The sequence below is a fragment of the Sus scrofa genome, chromosome X, assembly GCF_054392235.1.
Source record: "Sus scrofa isolate SSC_HxYL_T2T_F1_AM1 chromosome X, Sscrofa_HxYL_maternal_Yorkshire_Landrace_v2.0, whole genome shotgun sequence".
Taxonomy (NCBI): Eukaryota; Metazoa; Chordata; class Mammalia; order Artiodactyla; family Suidae; genus Sus; species Sus scrofa.
Window position 1 is genome coordinate 127,772,121 of NC_139401.1, and position 27,249 is coordinate 127,799,369.

Below are 27,249 nucleotides of genomic sequence, written 5' to 3' on the forward strand. Positions count from 1 at the left end.
GGTTATCAAAAGAAAGCAATTAAGATTGCATTAAATCTCATTACAAAATGAGTGGTTGACATCTCTCTATCAGACCTCATTCATTCATCCAACAAATGTTATCCTTAATGCCTCCTATGTAGCAGGCACTGGGACTGGCAATGGAGATACAGCAGGGAGCAAAAACACAGATCCCAACATCATGGCTGAAAATTGAGTAGGGAGAGAATAAATATTGATAAAATAATGACCAAGAGAAGGATCTGACATCATGAGTAGATCTGACCTAGTCTTGGAACTCAGGGAAGGTGAACTTTTGAAATGTGATGATTCAGTTGATATCTAAAGAACAAATATGATGAGGAGGTGAAGAGTATTCCAGACAAAAGGGTGTGTGAGTAGGCCAGCATGGCTAGAGTAGAGATCCTGAGGGAGCACAGTTGAAAATGAAGCTACAGAGGTAAGTGGAAGCCACAGGACTCAGGTATTTAATAGGTCAGGATAAAAGGTTTTTTTTTTCTTTCTTTCTTTCTTTTAGCCAAACAATGATGTGAAGTTATTTCATTGGAGAAGGCTATAGCTGATGAGGGGCCATCATTAGATTTGCAATTTGAAAAGATAGTCCTTCTGCTGTACAGAAAGAAATTAGAGGCTTGTTAGGAAGTAGTTAGGAAGCTGCTGCAGTGCTACATGTAAGAAATGATGAGAATAGCACAGATCAGGATGAAAAGCATGAGAAGTCCTGGCCACATCCATGTGATTTTAAATAGGTCAAAAGCATGGCCTCAGCATTCTGAGACATCTGAGCTAGAGATACAAACTATCTCATTGGGGCAGTTAAATTTTAAAAAAGGATGTTGGCTAATTTAAACTAGCAATTACAGAAATACATTTGTACAACAGTTTTCTACCCAGTAACCTTTAAATCCCATCATTCCAAATTTTCTACCTGTAAGTATACTCCCATCTCAGTAGCATGAGTAACTTTTTGAAACTACCTTTTTGTTTATAAAAAATGTCATCAAGCTTTTTTGAAAAATAACAACATCATGAACTCACAGGTTTTCTTTTTTTCACAGCTCTCCCAGGAATCATGAATTGAACTCAGAGGAAGCCAATTCTAGAACAAAAATTAAAATAAAAAACATGAATTCTCTTAAAGTACACAGTCTCTATTAAAGAAGCTAAGACAAGAATGAAAGAGTTCAGAAAAGTTTCCAAAGAATTCTGGAAATTATTTATTTATGGTGATGCCCTAATTGCCTTTCAAAAAAATGATTAGTGGCTTTCAAAGATACACATAATGCAGAACAGGAGGATCAAAAATAAAGCTAGAACAAAATCAATTCAATTGAAGCAATTACCTTGATATTACTAGTTATATGAAATGATTAAATACAATAATTGGGCTCCAATTTGAGCCCTCTAAATTTCTTACCAGTTAAAAGATGAAAAAGGAGAAACACTGAGTTGTATCAATTAGATACCCTCCATAAATCTGGGATATATCCTTTGATAACTGGATAAAATGTAAAGTTGAGACTTTCCCAGAAAATCTGAAATGGAAGGTTCTCTTCGTTGTATAGTTCTTATGGATTGACAAAAAACAACATGTCTAATTTCTTCTGAGATACATTTACATGTGTTAAATGCAAGAAGGTATTGATGCTGTCTCTAGAATTTGATATAAAGTTGAGCATACAAGAAACATAGCTGACTGGCAAACATAGCTTCTCTGTCCTCCATCTGGCATGGCCCATGGCTGTTCAGAGCACCATTTTCTCCTCTTGTGTAGCCATTCAGTCATCGTCTTAAGCAATTTTAACAGGCTTTGGCTCACAAGTGGAGAAACAGGGCATGGGGTAAAAACCAGATTCTCCCAAGTCTCCTTCCTTCACACATGGGTTGCTCTTCCCTTCAAATTAAAACATTAATTCATCTTTTTCTTTTTTAGCTTACTTCACCAATGATTACATTTGCTAAGTTATAAGGAAGTGTCTTGAAACACATTTCTAATAATAACCTACTTTAAATGTATTTTTGTTCAGAGGACTAAATTAATATGTTGCACTTTATAAATACGCAGAAGCAATAGTGCATTGGTACAGATTCTGTTTGTAAATATTTCTCTTGTAAATCAAGTGGCTTTCATCCCATATTTTATTGTAATTGCAATATAGAAAAAGAGGTGCAGGGTTTTTTGTTTCCAAAAGAGATTTGCTTTATGTTATGGTGCAAATTAGAGTTCAATTTCAATAGAGTTGAATAATGAATACATCAGTCCAATTATAACCCACAACTCTGATGACATTTTCTGAAAACTGGGGGGTACCTCTCTTTAGGTACTAAGAAATGAGAACCCTTTACAGAAAACATTGTTACATGAACACAAAATCCTAAATTACCAGGACAGTTTGTCTGCCATTACTTCAAAGGGATATTTTTGCAGTCTTTCTCCTGAGAGGGCTGTTAATTGCCTCTTTAGGACCCTGTATCCATGAAACAGCATAGACTTTAAGAAGCAGAACACTCCAAAGTAATAATGATAGATCTCATTCATATGAAACTTGAGGACTTTGCAAAGCATTTTTACACATATTGCTCCTGAATATGAATACCATTCTGGTTAATCATATATAAGATACTGATTGGAGACAATAATTCAAATAAATATAAAATATAGGTGTTTTAAACCTTCCTATCTTCTATTTGTCTGCTTATTATTATTGGCCTTAAGCATTCAACAGCTTGCTTATCATTCCCATGAGTCTCTTGGCTGTGGCTATATTTAGCTTACTATAAGGAACACTCTTGATCTTCTCCATTTTTCAACCCTGGGTCATTCTAAGGAAGCAAATGGTCCTCAGTCAAGACATACAAATTGTTAATTCCTTACTGATGGATGGAGGACATGGATTACTTTTAAAGATTCAATTTGACAGGGCATTTATGGAGTCTCCACTATGTGAGTCATGTTCAAGGGGTCTGAATGTGGCTAATGCATAACCTCTGCATTCAGAGTGGAGGGAAATGTATACCATTAAAAAAGAAAAGCGAGAAAGAAAAACATTGCTCTAATAGAAATTTAAGCAAAATGCTATTGGCGTACAGAGGAAAAAGCAGGAGTTACAGAAGGTTTCACAAGTTAGCTTGTCTCAAAATTTATGAGACTATATAGTAGTACATATAGGCAGAAGAAATATGCCTTTTGGTGCAGGGTGTTTGGGTTGATCAAAATATCCTTTTGAAAATATCGACTATAATATGAACACAGCAGTCTACTCAGAAATAATATCTATGTCAGAAACATACTTCCAAAATTGGCATTTTCAAAGTTACGTATCACGCTTTCAGAATGGTCCAAAAAGATAATCTGCAGACCTTTAAACAAATTTCTACTATAAATTTCCCATTGCTAATCTCAATTCCTTTCACATGAACTCAATAGTCAGCTGCTAACAGATGCATACTGTTCTATAGAGTATGGATGAACAACAAGTTTCTACTGTACAGTACAGGGAAATATATTCAATATCCTATGATAAACCACAATGTAAAAGAATATGAAAAAGTATATAAGTGAATCACTTTGCTCTACACCAGAAACTAATACAACGTTGTAAATCGGCTTTACTTCAATGAAAAAAGTCAGCTGCCTTTCTATGAGCACCTCCAGAATCTCAGATATAGGATTATAGATGAGTGTTGCATGGGAAGACGGGCAAGTATCCCACATGGCATTTCTGCAGTGACCACATTTGAGAGACAGTATATACCTGAAGTTTGCTGGGAATCCCATCTTTACAGAATTCCAAAGTCTCACTATGATATTTCCCTCTTACTGGATAGAAAACAGCCCCAAGTATAGATCTCGTTCTCCTCAAATAAAGCTGAATTGCATGCTTTCTGAGTAGTAAACAGATGGATTGTACTTAGGACAGAATCAGAAAAGCATTAGCCTTCTGTTACATTATATATCTGGGGCTACATCATCAAGTTTGTGCCTACTTTAAAGCATGCATTACCATTCATGGAGCAGATCTACAACTGTGGGGAATATAAAGAGGTGGGTCTACAACTTTCCCATTTAGAGTAATGGGAGGCTGAGCAGGTTCACACATTTGTTTATCAAATACTATGTCCAATGATAACCTGCACAGAGGTGTTTATTCTTGATAGGTTTGTTAAAGTTATCTAAAACTGACATTCTGGGGACTAATGTGTTTTTCATTAATTTCTAAAAAACAGAAGCCACAACATGACAACAGCTAAGTTTTGCCAACAAAGTCATTCAGTAAGGGGGGGAAAAATCTGAATTAATTGTTTAATACCACCGAGTCAAAGCAGTAAGTTAGATGATTGTTTCCCTGTTCAACTACTCATAAGAAGAGTATATGTATAAAGCACATTTCTTACTCCTGAATAAACATTGTTTAATTATTCAAACAGAAAGAAAAAAGAGATTTCAGTCATCAGAGTCCACAATCATTCTTGTTCACCTCTGTGTCCCCATCGCACATAGTATGGTGTGTAGAATGTACTACGTAGTTATAAATGTTGACTGAAATTACTTATAAAAAAAATCACAACACAGTGCCTACATGCTGTTGTTGGCATGTTTTCCAGATTTAAATTTTAGTACATTGGGTAGCATCTTTGGTTGAATCAACACTGTGAAGACATCATCACAATATCCTAGGTGATTAAAAACAGTATTCACCTTACATACACGGAGAAATCTATTGTTGTTGTTTTGCTTTTTTAGGGTCACGCCTGCAGCATATGGAAGTTCCCAGGCTAGGGGTCAAAAGGGAGCTGCAGCTGCCAGCCTACACCACAGCCACAGCAATGCGGGATCTAAGCCCCATCTGCAACTTAGGCGACAGCTTGAACAACACCGATCCTTAACCCACTGAGCGAGGTAAGGGATTTAACCCAAATCCTCATGGATACTAGTCAGGTTCATTACCACTGAGCCAGAACGAGAATCCCCAGAAATCCATTTGAACATGTAAGTAGTAGATGCAGTCAAACATTCAAATACAAAATGTTGACAAAAAAAATTTAAATGATATCAAATTTATTTTTAGGCATTTAAGAAATTATACATTTTCTCAGGAACTGCTGGAAGATAACACTGTGTTAGTTTCATATGGTTGCATATAAACTGCCACAAACTTAAAAACTTAAAAGTTGTGTTAATTGTCTCAAACTTCTGGAGATGAGAAATCTGACCTGGGTGGGCTGGCATTAGCTGGCTTCTCTTCATTAGGATCTCAGCTGGGCTATTTTTTTTTTTTAAAGTTTTGGGAGACAAATTTTTTTCCAAGCTCATTGAGGTTTTGGCAAAAATCTGCTTCTTGTGGTTATAGCTCTGATCACCCCCTTTTTCTTGCTCATTGTCAGCCAGTGGCTGGTCCTAGAGGCTGTCCACATTCCTTGGCATGTGATCCCCTCCATCCTCATGCCAATAACAATGGCTTGAAGCCTTCTTGTGATTCTTATCTCTACATGTCCTTTTCTATAACCAGCTGAAGAAACTACTTTGATTTTAAAGGGCTCCTGTGATTAGGTCTGACCTACCCAGATGGAAGACAGCAAAATCCCACCATGGAGGGTAGCAAAAATCATAAACTGCCCACCACCACAAGTCAGAGCTGATGTAGACTTTGGCCCACTGTGTTTTCTACAGGTTGGGAGTCACCAATGCATAAGGCATTGGTTGGAAAAGGTTTGCCTCACACTCAAAAGAAGAGATGCAGCACGGGCAGTATTGGTAGTGTTTGCTCATCTCACTTGGCCAGCAGGTTCCTCCTGATGGACAATGCAGAGCCATGAACAGGATGCACTACTCTCACACTGCAGGCTAAGACCCCATTTATCTTCCCATCCATTCATGACAGATATACTTGCGGGGCTGGCCAGGTGCCCTAGGAAGTACATGTTTAAGCAAAACAAGGAAGTTCACTGCACACCCAGAACAAGGGAACAGTTTCTCCTAATAAGGAAGAAGACTCTGAGGTTAAGTGAGAGCTTTGGCACCCAGCTTCCCATAGGAGAATGTTCTAGGCCTAGGGCATTGATGGGCTGGCTGAGTGATAGCTGCTTCTACAACACTCTATCTTAAAGTCAACTGATTTGGACCCATAACTACATTTAGGAAATCCCTTCATAGCAGTACCTAAATGAATATTTCATTGAATATCCATAATGAGGTGGACAAAGGGGTAAAAGAGCTGGTAATCTTGGGGGTCATCAAAGAATCTTGCCAACAACAGACAGGTGCCACAAGATGCGGGAGTAATCTAAGGAAAGAAGAGAGTAGGCAATAAAAAAAAAATAGGGGCTCAGTATGGGAGAGACAAGAAGGGAAGTAAGTAATCATGAAAGCTGCAGTACCATCTGAGAGAGCTATGGGCCCAGCAGGGCCCAGGACTATGACAGACTGTGAAAAGAGGCCCTTGAGAGAAAAAAACAAAACCTATGAATTAGTTCATATGTGTGAATGTTTGGAAAAATAGCACTGAAAAGGCCTTTTACAGATCTGGCATACTTAAAATTAAATTGATTTAAGGCAATAAAATATGCAAATTATTGAAAAAAATTTGATACAAAAAGTTGTATCAAAAAGCAGATGTAATTATAGGGCGTTATGTGGCTCAAATGTTAATATTTACATAGTCCTAACAAAACTACTGAATATTAAATTAATCAAAGCTGAAACTTAATTACAATTTATAAAATTGGAAGAAAGATGAAGAAGAGTAACAGAACTAAATCCCCACTTACCTGTCCTAAAATGGCCAATAGGATAATATACATAAGTGAAAAGTATGAACATAAGCAATCAAAAATTTTATTCAGAAATGTGAAAGAAACATAAGAATCAGGAAGTAAAAGAAACAGTGAGGTCCAACTGTACAGCACAGGGAATTACATTTAGTATCCTGTGATAAACCATAAATGAAAGAATATGAAAATATATATATATATACATACATGTATAACTGAATCACTTTGATGTACAGCAGAAATTAACAGAACATTGTAAATCAACTATACTTCAATAAAAAATTTTTTAATCTATTTTTTTTTATTTCCCCAATACATTATCTTTTTTTCTACTGTACAGCATGGTGACCCAGTCACATATACATGTATATACTCTTTTTTTCTCACATTATCTTAATGCTCCATCATAAGTGATTAGACATAGTTTCCAGTGCTACACAGCAAGATCTCATTGCTAATTTATTCCAAAAGCAATAGTCTGCATCTATTAATCCCAAATTCCCAATCCATTCCACTCCCTCCCCCTTGGCAACCACAAGTCTATTCTCTAAGTCCATGAGTCTCTTTTCTGTGGAAAGGATCATTTGTGCCATATATCAGATTCCAGATATAACTGATATCATATGGCATTTGTCTTTCTCTTTCTGACCTAATTCACTCAGGATGAGAGTCTCTAGTTCCATCCATGTTGCTGCAAAGGGCATTATTTTGTTCTTTTTTATGGCTTAATAGTATTCCATTGTGTATATATACCACATCTTCCTAATTCAGTCATCTGTCAATGGAAATTTTTTAGAAAAAGTTAAAAGAAAATGTGGTTGCTTTGAAGGGGTAGTTCATGGGACTTCTCTTTTCCATTATAGGTATTTTGGTGCTTTTTGACTTTTTATATTATGCCCATAGTTTACATTGATAAATATTAAACTAATTACAAACACACTTTTTACATATGCACTTTGGTCAATGAGGATTCATGATGCTATATTTCACTATATTAAAGTCTCAAATTCTTCCTTCAAAAGTGACCCTACTCAATACTAGAAAATCACTCAAAGGCATGGTCCCAGCTGAAGACTGTAAGGTCATGTCATTTGCACTAGTCAAGATAATACATTAACAACAGACAAATATCTAACTTTAGTAATTTTCCTGAAAGCAGCATTAACTAATGAATGCATATGACTTCTTATCAGACCTGTGAAACAAGCTAATCCTCAAATATCTTGCTAGCCTCAGCATCATGTAATCTTTTTTTCAAACTCAAAAACACCATTTTGCTAATATATCCTAATGATGATACCACAGAAAGTCAATTAACAAGTCTTTACTTTGGGAGAAGAGCAGTCAACACTGGCATGATCCACTCATACTGCTAATGGTTAGCAGATGGTTGCCAGGCAACTACTAGATTCTGCACATACTTTCTGAAACTTCCCTTGCTCAGCAAAGAGGGAGTGTTTTAGTATTTCACTTTAGTACTTCAACAGTCTCCCTTCCAAGACAATTGTAAAAACTCATGGACAATCTAAGGAGACACTTTAAAAGAGGTTGGTGAGGTCAAGTAATATGAAGAATGCTGAAAGAACTGACAGTTTTGTCATATTAACATAGTTAAGGTGACTGGGGGCTGCGAAATTCGTACTCAGACCCTTACTTGTGCAGGATACTGGGATACAATTTATTGCAATATCCTAATAATATACACACTGGAAGTCAATCAACAAGTTATTACATAGAGAACAGGGCAGTCAGTGAGACAGATTCTCACATTACCAGAAACACTGGCATCTTACTATATTTTATTTTTAAGCTTAGTATTTGTTCTTTTCCAGACTTATTCTGAATTTCGGGCATTATTACTGTCTTGCACAGTATGTACAATTGTAAAGTCGATTTGAGAGTAAATATTATTATAAGGGAAGATATTAAAATTCAAATTAGCTCTCTACTGCCTAGAAACTCAAATACTGTATATGTACAACACAGCCACTGATTCATTATCAAAACATAATAATTTTGCATCTAAATGCAACTTTCAAACATCTCCTACACTCCTCAGGATGATTTTAATATATCTGAGTCAATAAGAGTTGTTTTATAACCAGTAGAATAAATTTTTAATTTCCTATTGGAAATCCAGTAGAAAGGAAGATTCACTTAACGTAAATTCATTTTACAAAAAACTTGGCTGGAACACATCCCCTCCACTTAGGAAAGGATATCTAACACCAAAGAGAAATCACCATATACCGTGTCTATTTTGATCTCTAACTTTCATCTCTAATACTTGGCTAGTATGTTCTATAAAAAATGTACAAGGTATTGATTTTACATTTTGTTTGAGATTGTTCTAGCTCCTTAAAAATTTAAGTGGACCAATTTTTATTGTCAGCAAATATGCATTTCCAGCAGGCAGATGTACTATCTTTCATAATTCTTTCTGAAATGTCCTAAGGAATCACTGCAAAAAGGTCCTTAAATATACATTGTTAAAGTATAGGTGAAACAGAGTGATAATAGTGTGTGGAGTCTTCGCATGCCAAGAATAAAGACATAATTTAATGAACAAAAAGGAAAAAAGGCAATAGATGGATTTTGTAATGACATTCACTGTTAGGAGATATTTTTCACACACTCAGTCACAAAAATGATGCCCCTTTTGACCTAAGAGAATTTGTATTTTAAAGCAATTCAATGCATATACATTCTAGTTAGGTTTATATAGGTATAAAATCATTTCAATTTTTAACATCTTTCATCAAAATACTACTTTGGCTCTGACTTTATTTTCGAATTATGCATTCTATTCCAGAAAGGCAAAGTAATGATTGTGCCCACTATTCATAAACTATTGTTTTTGTGTCATTAAGTATTGCTCTCATATGTCCTATACTTGAAGGACATACCAATCCCATCTTTGCTAAATGCCATAGTCCCTATGTAAGAATGATGGCTAATACAGAATTTGATTCTCTCTTTGTAATAAGAGAGACTAAGGCACAGAAAATACAAACATCTTTTTTCAGCCTTACAAAAATGTTCCCCAAGCAGAGCTATGATTCAAATTCAAATCGTCCTGACTCCTTCCTTGTGAAGGATTAAGATTAGTTCACTCTTTGATAAGGATAGAAGGACAGTTTCTAGTATCCAGGTTCTCTATTTTCTCAGTGGGGAAATGTGCCAACTTAGGGCAAAAATCATCATTCTTCATATGTCAGGTTTTTTTCCCCTAATGAAAATTATACAGTGAATTCTGGCTGAAAAAAAATCCATGGTGAAGTTTGTTTTAATGACTTCCATGAACAATAATTTAGTTCTCTCTCTTGTCCGCATTAAAAGTCAAGTCAGGGCCTCATAACATATTGCAGATTGTCTTTGGAATGCTGAGTGACACTAATGCTCAGCTTCATACTGAGTCTGTCATTCAGTTTTCTGTCTAAAGCTCTACACAGGCCCTTTGTCTACTGACTTGACAAGTTCTATCAGAAATTTTACACACTATGCCACCAGCGAAAGTGAGTTGCTTTCTGTATCATATATTTTCTAGATTGGTGTGGCCCCTAACAAAGAGAGATTGGTTTCTGATTATTGACCTCACTACAATTAGAACATAAGCAAAAATATATAAACAAAAATTGCCAAAAGACAGGAGCTTTAATACTCTGACTGAATTTTTTTTTCATAAACACTGATCTCTTATTGGTCAAAGTTAACTAAAGTCTGCATAGAAGTCATTAGAGTTACTGAGAATTTGGATTACAGTTCAGGTTTCTACATCTATATAGAACTGAATTAATTTGTAAAGACAACCCCATATTATGCTTTTTAAAATACTTTTTAAGCAAAAAATGAGTTTTCCATGCCCCAGTCGATTTTCTACTTAACACTAACACTGCTCTACCATATCCAATGTTTTCTCCACAAAAAAAAAAAAAAAAAAAACAGAATGGGCGAAAATCTTTGCAAATGAATTGACTGACAAGGGATTAATCTCCAAAATTTATAAACACCACCTACAGCTCAATACCAAAAAAACAATCAAAATATGGGCAGAAGATCTAAACACAATTCTCCAAAGAAGACATACAGATGGCCAAAAAACACATGAAAAGGAGTTCCTGTGGTTGGCGCAGTGGTTAACAAATCCGACTGGGAACCATGAGGTTGCAGGTTCGATCCCTGGCCTTGCTCAATGGGTTAAGGATCCGGTGTTGCCATGAGCTGTGGTGTAGGTTGCAGATGCGGCTCGGATCCCGCGTTGCTGTGGCTCTGGCATAGCCCAGTGGCTACGGCTCCGATTAGACCCCTAGCCTGGGAATCTCCATATGCCACAGAAGCGGCCCTAGAAAAGGCAAAAGGACCAAAAAATAAAATAAAAAAAAACACATGAAAAGATGTGCAACATCACTCATTATTAGAGAAATGCAAATCAACACCACTCTGAGGTACCACCTAACACCAGCCAGGATGGCCATCATCAAAACGTCTACAAACAATAAGTGCTAGAGAGGGTGTGGAGAAAAAGGAACCCTAGTACACTGTTGGTGGGATTGTCAATTGGCGCAACCACTGTGGAAAACAGTATGGAAATTCCTCTGAAAACTAAAAATAGAACTACCATTTGATCCAGCAATCCCACTCCTGGGCATCTATCCAGATAAAACCATGACTCGCAAAGATACATGTACTCTGATGTTCATTGTAGCACTGTTTTCAATAGCCAAGACATGGAAACAACCTAAATGTCCATCGACAGACGAGTGGCTAAAGAAGATGTGGTGCATATACACAATGGAATATTACTCAGCCATTGAAAGGAAAAGAAATAACGGTATTTGCAGCAACATGGATGGACCTAGAAATTATTTATGCTAAGTCAAGTCAGTCAGACAATGAGACACCAACATCAAATGCTTTCACTCACATGTGGAATCTGAAAAGAGGACAGAATGGACTTCTTTGCAGAACAGATACTGACTCGCAGACTTTGAAAAACTTATGGTCTCCAAAGGAGACAATTCGGGGGGTTGGAGAATGCACTGGGGTTGTGGGATGGAAATCCTATAAAATTGGATTGTGATGATCATTGTACAACTATAAATGTAACAAATTCATTGAGTAATAAAAAATAAAAATTAAATTAAATTAAATAAAAAAAGACTCATGGACTCCAATGTTCATTGCAGCACTGTTTTCAATAGCCAAGACATGGAAACAACCTAAATGTCCATTGACAGAGGAGTGGATCAAGAAGATGTGGTGCATATACACAATGGAATATTACTCAGTCATTAAAAGGAATGAAATACCAGCATTTTTAGCAACATGGATGGACCTAGAAATTATCATGCTAAGTGAAGTCAGTCAGACAATGAGACACCAACATCAAATGCTATCACTGACATGTGGAATCTAAAAAAAGGACACGATGAACTTCTTTGCAGAACAGATACTGGCTTACAGACTCTGAAAAACTTATGGTTTCCAAATGAGACAGGTTGGGGGGTAGGGGGATGCACTGAGGGTTTGTGATGGAAATGCCTTAAAATTTGTTTGTGATGATTGTTGTATACCTGTAAATATAATAAAATTAATTTAAAAAACACTATTAAAATGTTGTCACAATCCCATTTCTGTTCCAATAAATAAATATGTGTATACACACACACATATACAACCCATTTTAAACAATTAAATTAACTTATGCAAAAGAAATGACTTACTCCATTGATTTTAGTAGCAGCCTCCTAAGCTTGGAGGGCCTTGCCTATGTATGCTCATTCAGTAGATCTGAGGTGGGGCTAGAATCTGTTTTTAGAAGTACATTCAAGTGTTTTTGTTGCAGAGGTTCTCTAGTCCAAATATCTATAAGAAAAAAACTTACAATTCCTGAATTTTTATAATAGCAATAGACTATAGTCAAAAACATAGCACATCTGCATGTTACACAAGCTACAATTCCATATTCTTCTGTGTCATTTCAATTGTTGATTTAAATACTCCAAACATTGTTTCATTTTAAATGTTATGGGCTGACCAGATGGTGTCCAGAGGTACTTATTTTTCTGAAAATAAAATTTGATGACTCTGATTCTCTCTCAAAATGCTTTCTTTCAATCTCCAAATGTCAATATCTAAAATAATGTCATATGTATTCACTTAATTGCTCAATGCTGAGTTTGGTTTGTTTACATTTAAATAGTTTGGTTCACAGTTATTATTAATACATTCTTTTTATACAAAATATGCATGGTCAATAGGTATTGTTTCTCAATGTTGCATGATATAAGAATAAAGGTCATATTCCATTCAATTTTTCTTTTAATTAATCTTATAAGATAAACAAAATTATTTTCAGCTCTCAAGGCAGTAGAGCAAGTTTATCTAATCCATATAACTGTCCTGGTTTTACTAGATGAATTCTTAATGAGGACTTCCAAACAGGTTAAATTAATGGTAATAAAAGCAAGACAGCTTTCTAATCAGTCATTGATTTGGTAAAGGCTGATTGTAATGACTATACAACGTAAAAAACATATAGTACCTAACATAATTATTGCATTATAACTCAGAATTATTGCTCCATTGAAAAACAGAATGCATTCTACTAGGTATCTTATCTTCATGAAAATAAGGTAAGAGTGCAGATTTTTTTCTATTTCCAGTTCAGTAAGATTCTGGTCTCACTAATGATTCCCACTAAAATGAAATAAGAAAAAACTTAGAAAACACAAAATTGTTCTTTCTTTCCTACAGTTCCTATCAATGTATTTCAAATTGGTACTGTATCTGGCCAACCACTAGGGTTATTCTCAATTGAATAGCAATTCTCAGTAGTATGAAAAGAAGCCTAACCGGAGTACACAGCCTTTGCCCTCTCCTTGGGAAACTGACACATATTTTAAACGAGTTAAAAAAAATTAAATGTAACTTTTTGGCTGGCACTTAAAGCATATACATAATATAGATGGTTATAATTTTCCTCATTTTAATACCTTATTTTTATTTCAGGTAATTTGTCTAATGCCTGCAGCATAGCTGAACTTCCCTGAGCATAGGCTCTGGAGTCAATCTTAAGATATTTCCAAGTTAGATCACTTTCTAGCTATGTGACCTTGTGTAATAGTTTCCCCATGTGAAAAATGGCCAAATCACCTGTCTCCTCTGGTGATTGGGTCTATTAGATGTGCTAATCCATTTTGTGCTATTTATGGCTCATATCAGCTCATGAGAGGCAGTTGTGTATATTTCATTTTCATCACAGAATTTTCCAAATGTTATAACCAGAGCATTTCTTCCCAGAATCCTAATTGTTGAACATTTGCTAGCACGCTACTAATTAACACACTTAAAATCATACAGAATGGTGCCATCAACAAGACAATCATGTTTATTATTAGTAGCTTTCAGAATACTAGAATTGGAGAGTAATAGAAAGATTTAGTCAACATAAATCTAAGTGTCTACTAAACATCAGTTACTTAACTAGGTGCCAAAAGTATGGAACCTCCATGCTCATGAGGCTTACACTGGAGAGAGCAGGCAGAAAATAAACAAATACAAAATGTATTTGTGTTAGATGAGATTTATTTAGAGCATTTATGCTCCAGAAAACAAACAGGTAGGAAGATATTTTTAGTCAACTGACCAGCAGGGAAGGTCCCAATGAAAAGGTAGCATGTGAGTAAAGACTTGAGATTTGGTAAGGAAGCAGATCATGAAGGTATCTAGGAGAAGAGTATCCCAGGCAGAAGGAACAGGCAGTGCAAAGGCTATGATGTAGAAGCATGCTTAGAATATTAATAAGCAAAACAATAAACCAGAGAGTCTCATGCAGTCAAAGCAGGAAGAATTTAGTAGGAAATGAGTTCAGAGAGGTAAAAATTGACTCTTTTTTTGGTTCTAGTAGTGCTTTTTTCCCCTTTTTTCATTTGTTTCTTTTTTTCTTAAGTGAAAGACATTGAAATTTTTCAACAGAGGAGGCCCTTTTCTGACCTATATTTTACCAAGATTATTTGAGCTATTCTGTTGAAAATACCCTGTGAAGGGTGGCAAGGAAGAAGCAGGGATAGCACTGAGCAGGTTTATTGGAATGATCTAGATCTGAGATGATAGTTCCTTGACAAGAGTGAGTGAAGTGGTGGGGAATGTGGATAGATGTAGATAATTTTATTTCTTAACCATTATCCAGAATTTTTGGAGCAAGTTTTATTTTCATTTTATTAATTCTGTCTCATTAATTCCTATTAAGTCTCTGAAAAACATGATGAGTAACTACTTTGTTTCCTTGGTTGTGTTGTAGTTGAAAGATTCATATTCGCCTATTAATGGCATTTAAAATCTTGTAATTGCCTGCAAATACAACAAGGTAGTTGGCTCAAGAATAAATTTCAGCTTCGTTTAATATTTTTATAAAGCCAAATGTCATTTCTTTAGTAATTATTTTTCCTTTGTAAAATGCCTCCAAGTCCTCTGTACCACCTTAATGTCACAATGTACACTATAAATTCATTTTGATCACATCTCAGAATGATATTCCCAGTAGTATTTCATATCAAACTATCAGAGTAGGATTCATTTTTTTTAATTCAGGGTAACTCCATACATTTCATTTGATTTCTCAATTTACTCAAAGGAATTTTCCCAGAAATCGTCAAGCGGTTAAATTGTGTTTTACTAACAACACACACACAAAAAAAGAAAGAAAATCTTATAGCAATTAATTAAAAGAAAAAGATTAAATGTGTGGGGAGAAGTGAAATGGTAGAGATGGACAATACTATCTCCTTATATTTTCCAAATATACTTGAATTATAATTAATTGGAGGGAGGTCAGTAGGTGTGAAACACATAGTGCTAAACTTAAACTCTCTGAGGGTAGGGGTTGCATCTCATTCATTATTTTATCTTCTGCCCTTAGTACAGTAGAACTTATCCCTGTTATCTTTTGGAGTGTCAATGTGTGTTTTTTTCCTAACACCACCAAGCAGTTCTGCAACAACAGTGGAGTATCCTACAATTTAACTCAATTCTGGCATGATCTACATAGAGATTTCTATGTAGATCGTGTCAGATGCCACAGGTTGAGGTCTCCAACTGCTAAGACTGCCACTTCCTCACCCCTGCCTTTCAGAAACCAATCTCAAGTCCAGGTTGTTATCCCTTTGGGGGGGGGTGCCAATCAATTTGCTAGAGCCATTCAAAGCCCCCAGAAAAACATTTTCTTATGTTTGCCAGTTTATCATAAAGGATACAGATACAGTTAGGTGAAGAGGTACACAAGGCAAGGTCCAGAGATGCCCTGAGTGCAGGAGCTTCTGTCCTCATGGAACTGGGATGCACCACTGTCCCTGGATGTGGATGCATTCACCAACATGGAAGTTCCCCGAATCCTGCTCAAGAATTTTACCTTTCCCAGAGGTCAGGGAGTTAAGGCCCAAAGTGCCACCCTTGTAAACCTTAGGTCTTTCAGGTGACCAGACCCATCCTTAGGCCTATCACTCAGGGAATTCCACAGGTTTGAGGAGCTTTGTGCCAAGAACCAGGGACAAAGACTAAATATCTTTATTTCTGTCCTTCACCCAGGTGCTATAATCTCTCACCTGGAATTGTTAGCTCTTGTGATGTATTTTGTGCAGATAGTTGTTCAAATTAATGTTCTGGGCAGTGACAAGTGCTAGAAATTTCTATGCTGGCATCTTGCTGACATCATTTACTTCTTATACTCTTAACATTGTATATTAGAATAGACTTGTCCCAAGTAATGAACCAATACCGATCCATTTTACGACTTAAAGTCTATATGTTACTGACAATTTCCTTAGGGTTTAACTTGTTTCCTTTGTCTTTTTCTATTCCAGATTCCATCTAGACACAAATCAGAGTCATCATCTTGCCTCAAACTCCTCAGGAAAAAGAGTTTTTAACACCCTTCTGTTTTTCAGCTGTTTTTCCCCCCTTTGTTTTACTTAGGACAGTTTTTCTCACTGTATCTTCAAGTTTATTGACCTGTTATTCAGCAGTTTTGAGTTGGCTAAGCCCACCCAGTCATTTCTTTTTCCATTTCAGGCACTGTATTTTTCCACTCTACCAGTTCCATTTTTTAAAAATATTCTGTAATTTTTAAATCTGTAAAAATCTTAATATGTTTGTAATTCCTTAAAATCCTTGATTATATCTATAATAGCTATTTTAAAGCCTTTGTCTACTTATTCTATCATTATCTATTATTGATGTGTCTGTTTCTTTTGTGTGATTTTTCTCTTGGTTATGTGTTACATTAAACTGCTTCATCACATATTCACTGAGTTTTGATTGGTTGCTGGACACTGTAATGCGATATTATTGGCTATCTAGATTTTGCTTTATTCCTTCACAAAGACTTGATATTTTTCAAAGTATCTGTGCCTCAGCCTGATCCTTTTGAGGCTTATTTTTAAGTGTGGTTAAAGTGGGTCAAAAGTATCTGTTACTTTGAGGCTATTTTGGGTCCACTCCTGAGGCCTGACTATTTTGGTGTCTTTACTGAATGCCCTGGGTGCTAAAAGAATTTCTTTCTACTCTAGCAGTTGAAAATCTCTCTCAGACCTGTGTGAGTCCTGGGAATTGCTCAGTATACAGCTTCCTGGCAGTTGTTCTCTGTCTGGTCTCATGGAAATTTACCCTATAAATGTTTGGTGTAACATACAGTCAAAGATCCAGGGAATCAATGTGTAGATTTCTGGAGCTCTCTTTTCTATGTAGCCCTCTTCTCTTATTCTTCTCCACAAATTCCAGTTGGTGAGCGTTCATGAATTCAGTATCTTCATCTCAATAAGGCTACTGTGATATGCTGGGATTGCTTCTTCCTGCACCACAGCCCTGGAATTGCCCCCAGGGAGAAATCCTGGGTGATCACAGGATTCACCTCATTGATTTCCCTTTTCTCACTCCTTAACTGCCTGCTCTCTACTGTCTGTCTGAGAGCTTATTTAATGTGTTTTCCTAGTTTTTTATAGAAGAAAAAATAATTCTAGAACCAATAACTTCGTCATGGCTCAATAAATTATTTTAATGAATATTAGGTAGGGTGAAGATATAATATATTGTACATACTGTCTCACTTAATAGAAAGGAAGGAGTACCATTAATCATTATCTGAGATAATAGATGAAAATTGGATTTATTTTAGGAAAAACAAGATAAAATCTTACCTTATTTTTAAAAAAAAATAGATTATGTGGCTGTTGGGTGGAAAATAGATTGGAATGATAGAAATAAGACTGGGAACGGGAAAACTAGTTAGCAGTCCACTGTAGAGATGACTGTGGCCAGGACTATACTGATATTTGTAGAAATGGTAGAAAAGTGAATGTATTTGAGATAGTTTAGAGACTGTATTACAGATGAATTGAATGGTGAGTGATGAATGGAGAAAAGAAGCTAAGCAAAGATTAAAGTTTCTCAGCTATGCTTATTGGAATCACATGTTTCCATTTACTGACAGGGAATTCTGGCAGAAGAAAAAGTTTCAGAGGAAAAACTGACCATTCCGATATTTAACATAATGAATTATATATGCTTGGTAGGCATCTTAGTATGCATAAAATATACAACTATAAATGTTGGATGTGGTGTGGTAAAGTCAGTGTGGCCACAGTAGGAAATGAGAATGAGGCTTGAAAGGAAGAGGTTTCCCATGGCTGGGGGGCGGAGAGGAGAGTTGTCACTGAATGCCACAGAGGATCAAAGGGGAAACACCAGGTTTAGTGAGGCAACAAGAATGAGGGAAAAGTCTAGGCCAGAGCCTTAATTGGAGTTTCTGTGGGAAAGGCAAGGCCAGTAGAATAAATAGCTTAGAAATGTCAAATATGAATAATTCCAGTGGACCTTGGCTATCATGGTGGTCTCCAGTTGCCTGAAAGTTGGCTCTGCGATGAGTTAGTCAAAGGCAAATATTATTAGCTTGGTGTGTGAGAGTTTGATAAGAAGTGGATGGGGCTAAATCCTCAGGCTTGGTTGATTGTGCTCCCAGTCTTTCCTAATTCTAAGAATGGGCTAGCCCAGGAGGGGCAGTCTCTCCATAGCTAGCAAGATTTTTCAGATGTCCAAAGATCATAAAATAGGGAAAAGAAAAAACATGGCTAGTACAATAAAGATACTCAAGTTTGAGGATTTGGGGAGAGATCAGAAATTCAGATATAAATATTTAGTCAATGGCTTATAGCTTGCAATTGAAGCCATGGAAGACTGAGATGATTTCAGAAGAGTATTTAGATAGGGAAAAGGTGAGATCTCAGGACATATTCCAAAGGAACTCCAACTCTGGAGGATAAGAAAGAGGAACTGCAAGGACACAGAGAAGAAAAAAGTCAGAGGTAGGAAGAAAATAAGAAGGACAGGGTATCATGAAATCCAGAGTAAGAGAATATTTTAAAAAGAGGGGCATGCTACAAGAAACCACAGCCTAGGTGTTGATAGATGCTAACAATTAAAACAACATATTGAATAAAGATGGTTTAATCACCACATACTCTGGAGTACAAAGGAGGGAAGGACCTTTATCATTTGTGTGTTCATGTTTACCCTTCCGATGCTAATTTAATAAAATGCATTTAGTTCTATAAAAAAACAGGGGTATGCTACACTTCACTAAATGTTGTAAAAGATGAAACCGAATTGATACATAAGAGAATGTATTTGATTTTGAATTATGGAGGTCACTGGTGACGTTGCTAAGTTTAGGCCGTGGCCAGATTTGAATAGGTTTAAGAAAAATGGATGGTGCAATAATAAGTGAAGTGTAAGAAACTCTTAGAAATTGAGGGGTGGGCAGTAAGTCAAAGGAGTAGTGGGTAGAGAGGACAGGTCAAATAATAAGTTTTTAATGTTGTAATATACTACAACATATTGAATTGCTGATGGAAAAGATCCTATATACTGGGAGAGGTTGAACACATAGGATAAAAGAATGAAATATTCCTTAAAAGTGGTAGGGGATAAGATCGAGGATATGAGTGGAAGAATTAGGACAGGAAGTGGGGTGCATCCTCTACTGTAGAGGCAGGACATCAGAATACTTGAGACTACAGCTTAGGTTCAGAATGCAATCTGCTCTTTTCAAATCAAAGCTCCTAAGCCTTTCTGTGTAACTTTGGGCAAGTTAATTCATCTATTTGTCTTTTAGCGTCCTTACTGGTGAAAGGAGGCAATCATTATAGTATTGACCGCACAAAGTGGTCCCAAGTACTGAAGGAAACTCACCTCAGACAATGCCTGTGTGTGCATACCCAGACACGCACAGAGCTTAACACAGTGCCCTGCAGTAAGGATTAAGTAAATTTTAGACATCATATAATAGAACAAAAGAGTATTTGTGCATTGCAAAAAGACCAGCCTGATCTAAAATCCGAGGTTGTTTATTTACTATCTTCACCAGATAGCTCTGACTGTGAACTTACACTTTTGAAGAAGTTGGAGTATAAGTACTTATATACAGATCCATGATGGAAATTGCCATCTAAAGCAGTGCTACTCAAACTCTAGATACAAATGCTTGTCCAAGAACTGTTTAATGCTGGTCTGTGATGAGTATATAAGTTAAGAGGAACTGTTAAAGGTTTATGATAAAGTTTATATGTCTTGAAATAATAATAATTTTAAAATTAGGCTTGGATCATTTCTTTGTTTTTATACATTTCATATTAATGCATTTTATTGGATTTTTAAAAATTGTTAACCCATACTTAATTAGAAAAACATAAACAAACCCTGTTCCAACTGTACAAATAACTTGAGAAGTGCAGAATAAAGCATAAAACCTAATGCCCTTTTTCAAAGGGTTGTTGGAAAACCCACATTTATGTGCTTGTTTTTTGTGCACAAATGATGGCTAGAGATTATAAAAGAGTAAGACACAATTGCTTACTTACAGGTATGTAAATCTAGTATTTCTAGTATAATCTAAGTATGTAATGTACACAAATATGACAGTCACATAATTATAAAACAGAATATTAACCTAGTTAAAATTGCACTAATTAAAAGAGACTGCCTGGAAAAAATCAATGCCCATTTTTTGGAGGAGTTAAATGATGACCAATACATCAATGTGGCTTGGGATTGGATTCGAATTTTAATATTCCTTAAAGATGTACAGTTGGGAAAATTCATTAAACTATTAATGCAACCAATATTTATTGAAAATTCAATAATCGACCACCGTTATACTGTTAAAAACATAGCAGTGAATGAGATACCTTTGGTTTCTGTCAAAGAATTTTTAAAAATTTATTGGACTACTTTATTTGAGGAAATGATAAATGCCATGTTGAAGATCTGAGGGAGTTCCTGTCTTGGCGCAGCAGAAACAAATCCGACTAGGAACCATGAGGTTGAGGGTTCAATCCCTGGCCTTGCTCAGTGGGTTCAGGATCTGGCGTTGCTGTGAGCTATGGTGTAGGTTACAGATGTGGCTCGGATTTGGCATTGCTGTGGCTCTGGCATAGGCTGGAGGCTACAGCTCTGGTTAGACCCCTAGCCTGGGAACTTCCATATGCCATGGGTGTGGCCCTAAAAGAACAAAAAGAAAAAAATCTGAGAAGGGCAGTCTGGGATGCTATTTTCCATAGGATGATGACTGAAAGACTCTCTGATAAGGAGAGCTTTGCACAGAGACCTGAACAAAAGGAGGGATTGGCTATGCAGTTTAGGAAAAGAGTGTTCCAGAAATGTGGAATAGCTAGTGCAAAGTCTGGAGATGGGAATACATGCACTGTATTTAAAGATCAACAATGAGGGCTTTACAACTGGTGAAAAACAAGTCAAGAGAAGAGGAGTGAAAGATGAGGTCAGAACTCAGATTTGTAGTGTATCTTACGCTAGGCGGGGATTTTGGTTTTTTGGTTTTTGTTGCTTTTACTTTTATTTAAATAGGAAGCCACTGGAGATTTTTAGCAGCATCACGTGATTTACCTTACACTTTAAGAATTCTGAGTAGCACTGAGAACTATGTCTAGATACTCATATTGCAACAGAACAAAGGGTGGGGAAAAAATGTATACATGTAAGAGTAACTTGATCCCCATGCTGTACAGTGGGGAAAAAAAAAAGAATTCTTCTGTTTTTTGAAAATGTAGTAGGCAAATGAAGAGGCAAGGAGAATAGTAAAGAGACTGCTGTAACAGTCCAGGTGAGATATTATGGCTAAATAAGCGCAGACATCAGGAGGGCCTGAGTGTCAGCGGTGGTGAGAAGGGGTAGGTTTTGACCACCACACAAATCTGTCTATAATTTGGACCTGATGTATTTTTCTGGTATCAATTTGTATTATGTCTTGCCCAATGACCATGATGACATCAATAATAATAAAAACTAATGAATGCACATTATGTTAATGACCCTTTTCTAAGCAGTCATGGACTAACAGAAGAGAGGTGAAGGATACAGTTTCCCATTATGCCCATGTTAGGACTTGTGTATAAGACCCTCCCTCTCCCATAAGACAGTGAATTCCCAGAAGAGCCATGTCTTATTCATTTTTACATCTTTTATAGTATGGAAAATAGTGCCATGAACATAGTATTTACTCAATAAATATTTGTTGTGTTTGTTCATAAATATAGTGACATTAAGGAAAGAAGTTCCCCATATCACTGCAGAAAATGAGATAAACCCCCGGAAACTGGGAATTCTTATCATAATTTCATTTTACAAAGTTCAATAATTGGCCCAGAATAATAGCTATTTCACCAGTTCTCCCTCATTAACAAGCCCCCGGTAGCATCATGTTATTGGCCCTCAGAACACCTAACACAGTTACAATTTTACAATGATGTGTATGACCCCAATGTGTGCTCAATGTCTGGATCCTCCACAAGATTATAAACACCCATGAGAACAGAAACCACAACCGTTTTCTCAGCATTCTGTCATCAAGCCTAGCAAGGCACCTAGCATAATAAGCATTTGATATTTATTAATCAAATAGAAAAGGTAACAGTAATGAATTTTTACTGTATGCTAAAACCTCTTTTGAATACTTTATACATATTAATTCATTGAATCTTCATAACTCTATTAAGCAGATATTCTTTTATTCTTTTTTTGCTACCCCGAATGAGTATTAGATATTTTTATTTTACTACCTTAAGTGAGTTAATGACTATAATGATGATGATCATTGCTGAGGAGGAGGTTATGCCCACAGCACAGCCAACCCCCCTCCAACACGCATGCACACATGCATCCTAAAGGTAATTCACATATTAATAATAAAACTTTCTGCTGGGCATAGCAAACAGATGGCCTCCAATGTAGGCCATCGCCTTATAAGAATTTGCTGAACTGTCGGCTTTTCAATGGATACTTTATTTCATCTATGGGATTCCAAAAGAAATTACCTGATGGGTTTATTCAACCAATTAGCCTGTTTGATTAAATTGATGAAATTTGTTTTTCACAATTCACTGATGTAGCCTAGGAAGGTTTCAAGCAAAAGAAATATATGCTTGTGACTAAATTTACAGGTTAATGTCTCTTTTGATGGCATCATAATTAGCTATGACTTCAGTTCTTTTTAATTTTTTTTGCCATTAGCAATGTAATGCTTTACCCTTGGATATTCATTTTCCACAAATTAATTCACACAATTAATCTCATTGAATAATGTATTTAATTAGATGTCTATTAAATTTTTATAATGAGAATGAATCATAAGGTTCATTCTAAACAAGGAGAAGTTCATGCAATTAAAATATATAGCTGGTGCAGGAAGCCAGTCTCATCCTGGTACTAGTGAACAACATTATAATTAAAGTTCACTGTGGCACTTTGGGGTCAGACTGTGAAATTTGTCAGCACAAAACTACATTCTTACTTTAAACTACAAAACTACTGGGAGGAAAAAAGAAAATTTCAGATTGCTTTTCCTTTTTAGTTCTATGGAAGGGCAGTATTCATCATTACTTCATTTTCCTAAGAGATGGATTTATGGGTTCTTGTAACAAAAAAGAAATAAACTAAAAATGTGCAGGTCTTTTAAAGCCTGTAAGTAGTTTAGTGTTAAGATATGAATGCATTGTCATTGCCTTAACTGTATGTTCACAGCCTGTTTGCATTCTTGTGGTTGGGAAAAGAATATTACAACTAGCTACCAGAGGTCCTGGACCAGAGAGCACTTCTCCCAATTTTCCTACCAGTTCTTTTGGTATCATCCCATTTGTATCCATCTCCTGTCAATGGGTGGTAGTTTTAAGATGGCAGATTTTATGTTTATCTCAGATGAAAAACGTGCCTTCTTTTATACTTCTCATTCCCTCCTAAGTCCTCCAAGTAGATCTGTCCAGCAGTAAACTGTGCTGCCTTGGGAATGAGAACTCTAAGTCACATGCTTTAGCAGACACTGAATTTGTGAATAGCAATCTGTATGAGATGGTGTATGGCACAATTTCATTCTGGATGCATGGTTAATCCACATGATCTGTGAGGTTGCCATAATCATATGAACTGCTATTTTGAATACCTCACAGAGATACACATTGATGAAATATGACTAATGAAGAGCATTACTTTTTAGTAGTAGTAGTAGTAGTAGTAGTAGTAGTAGCAGTAGCAGTAGCAGTAGTAGTAGTATTTTGGCTGCATCCATGGTATGTGGAAGTTCCGGGGCCTGGGATGGAACCTAAGCCATAGCAGTGAAAATGCTGAGTCTCCAACCACTAGGTCAAGGTGCACGACTTTCATATGTTTTTTTATAATGATTGGCTGCACTTTCCCAGTAACAACTGTTGATTTGAGCATGATAGAATATTATTCTTAGTGTTATGGTTGTAGAATCTGTTCATAATTTTCTTTTTTACAATCATAGCATATACAAACTAAATGTCAGAGTCAGGCTGAAAATAATTTTTGAAACATATTCCACTAATCCATGTCCTGTCTCAACACTGGCCAAATCTCTGGGGAACCATGAAAATATGGCACTTAGATATATACAGTTAAAGCTGGCAGATATGGAAGTTCACAGTATATTTTAGTGGTAACAAACAGACTATGGGATAGCAGTACTATTCTAAAAATTCTGACTTACAGACATTTGCTCATTATGAGGCATCTTCTGATATCCAACCCCAAATCTTCCATGTGAACTTAAGGTAGAGGATATAAGAGAAATATCTTTCTATATAATTACTGCATTCCTTTTTTTAGGAGCCTTTTAACCAAATGAAACAACTCATTTTTCTGGTGCCCAGAAAGACCTTTTTCAGTCATATAAAATTGTCTATTTATGATACCCAAAGAAAGAAATAATTTGACCAATACTGAATGAAGCCATTGAATTTTATGAATTACTTTTTTGACATTATATTCCAAATTATTTCTTCACCCTGCTGAGACTGAAATTTATTATTGCATTCTTAACGTAAAATCAGCTTAACAGCTAAGCATTGAATAATTTTATTTTTCTACTTTTTCAAGCTTTGTACCATCTTTTTTTCTCTTTATTTTCTGCCAGGACATGCAACCAAAAGTCCAAGAGATTTCCTAACTACTAATTACAGTAAAGCCAAAGTACTCTTTTAAAGCACATCATAATTTTGTTTTAAATACAATGGTCTCAACTGTATCTCTATCAAAATTGAATTTTAAGTTGGTGCATACTTTTTAGGGGTGTGAATTTTATAAGGCAATGCTTGCTTCTTTTTTTTAATTTGATGAAAATTCAACCTAAGTGTTTATTTGAGTGTCGAACTCTTTTTATTTGCCTTTCATACATTTCTTATGTTTTACTTCCTAGCAAATTTGAAGTAAATCTAATTAATCTGGATTTACATTGGCAATATCTTTGTACAAGTAGAAGAGCTCATAAAAAAATGTATAGGTTGATTAAATTTCCATTGTGCAGTTTTCAAAATACACCAAGTAGAAAATTGATAATCTAACATAATATCAACTTGAATAGAAAAATGAAAGGCTTGATTGCATCATGTTGAACTGCAGTGTGTATGTCACACAAGGGCTGAGATTAGTCTATGTGACTACTGCAAGCCAGCTCCATTATTAGCAGTGGCCCATGTGATATTGACTTTTTCTGTACTTGGGTGGAACTAGTTGACATATCCTCTTAAAAATTGTTCTAGGCCTCTGGCTCAGTCTGCTTCAGGTTAACGTCTTTCCACTTGCATTAACATTATGAGCTGTATAGCTCAAAATGTTGTACTCAGTGTTCCAGTATGTTTAGAGGTTAAAATAATTTATGATCCATGATTTACCTTCAAAATTCTCTTGCACTGAAAAATATACAGATGGATTAACCAACTGCTTATCTAATAGGATTGTACAAGAGAAGAGGAAAGGAAGGGAATATAAACGTCATATGTGCTTTTGAGGTATTATTTACATTATGAATTATTTACTCATTTATTTTATATAAGTGCCTCTGCGGATAAACTTCACTTTTGCCCCCTTAGCATCTCTAACCTGTGTTCCATGCAGCTTATTCTCACTGCCTGAGATGCCACTTCAGACCACTTGCAGTACTTGTTACATTTAAAATATACATTCCAGTCTCAAAATGTGAATACTATATGACAACTGAATGGCACATAACAACATCGTTGTAACCTTCTACTGCATGTTGAAACAAATGGTTGTGATAACTATTTTAGCTGAATAGCGAAATAATAAAGAGGACAAAAGTTAAACCAGTTACTTGGCATGAATTGTTTAAATACAACTTATATTTTTCACTTATTTTTTAATGGGTAAACCCAACACGAAGTCTATGTATCCCCAATAGAAAGCGTTAGAACTAAAGGGAATGTGGCCAGAATGTCAAAATTATTCAACAAATTTCCCACCATTCTTATTTCTATAAATGGAAGCATAAAAACTCAAAAGGTCCAACCTATTAAATGGAATATTAACTTTTGCCAATTGCTTTTCTAAGGTTTAATTTTTTAAATGTCTTAGTTTGTTGAACACGTTAAAAAATCTATCTACAGATTACTCCAAAATAAGTTTTTTAAAGTTTAATATACAATATATAAATATATAAAGATGTTAGTCATATTAATGTGTGTCATAATAGGCAAAATGATGTTATAATACAGCAATTTAATAGCTGGAAAGTTATCATTAAATATTCAAGTGTACAGAGTAGCAAAGGCAATTTAATCAGGAACTTTGCTAATGACTTCAATGATTTGCAATCAAATAATTTTCCTCTTGTCCATTCAATTCCACTTGGAATATGTAAATTTAGATAAAAAAGAATAGACTATGATTGTACATATATAAGGATTTAAAAATTCCATATTTTTGATTCCACAGAAGCAGCCTGTTACTTAGATTTGAAAAACGCAGCTAATTTATCTTATAAATTCATTATGTAATATTAGCAGCCTTGCACAAGATGCAACCATAAACAAAATTGATTGTACCATTGTTTCAGTGCTTCAGTGTTTTACAAATAACTCAAGACAATAGAATATGGTCTCT

General features: G+C 35.7%; 1 long non-coding RNA gene across 4 annotated transcripts in view; it reads left to right on the forward strand.

Moving 5' to 3' along the window:
* LOC110257663 (uncharacterized) overlaps window positions 1–19,139 on the forward strand; it is a 416,327-nt gene extending 397,188 nt beyond the window's left edge. For 2 of the 4 annotated variants that reach the window (XR_014835179.1, XR_014835176.1), the window contains exon 6: window positions 16,632–19,139. This is a non-coding gene — a long non-coding RNA (uncharacterized LOC110257663). The remainder of the gene's footprint in view (window positions 1–16,631) is intronic. The other 2 variants (XR_014835178.1, XR_002340582.2) reach the window with 2 other exon arrangements.
* The last annotated feature ends 8,110 nt before the right edge of the window (window positions 19,140–27,249 follow it).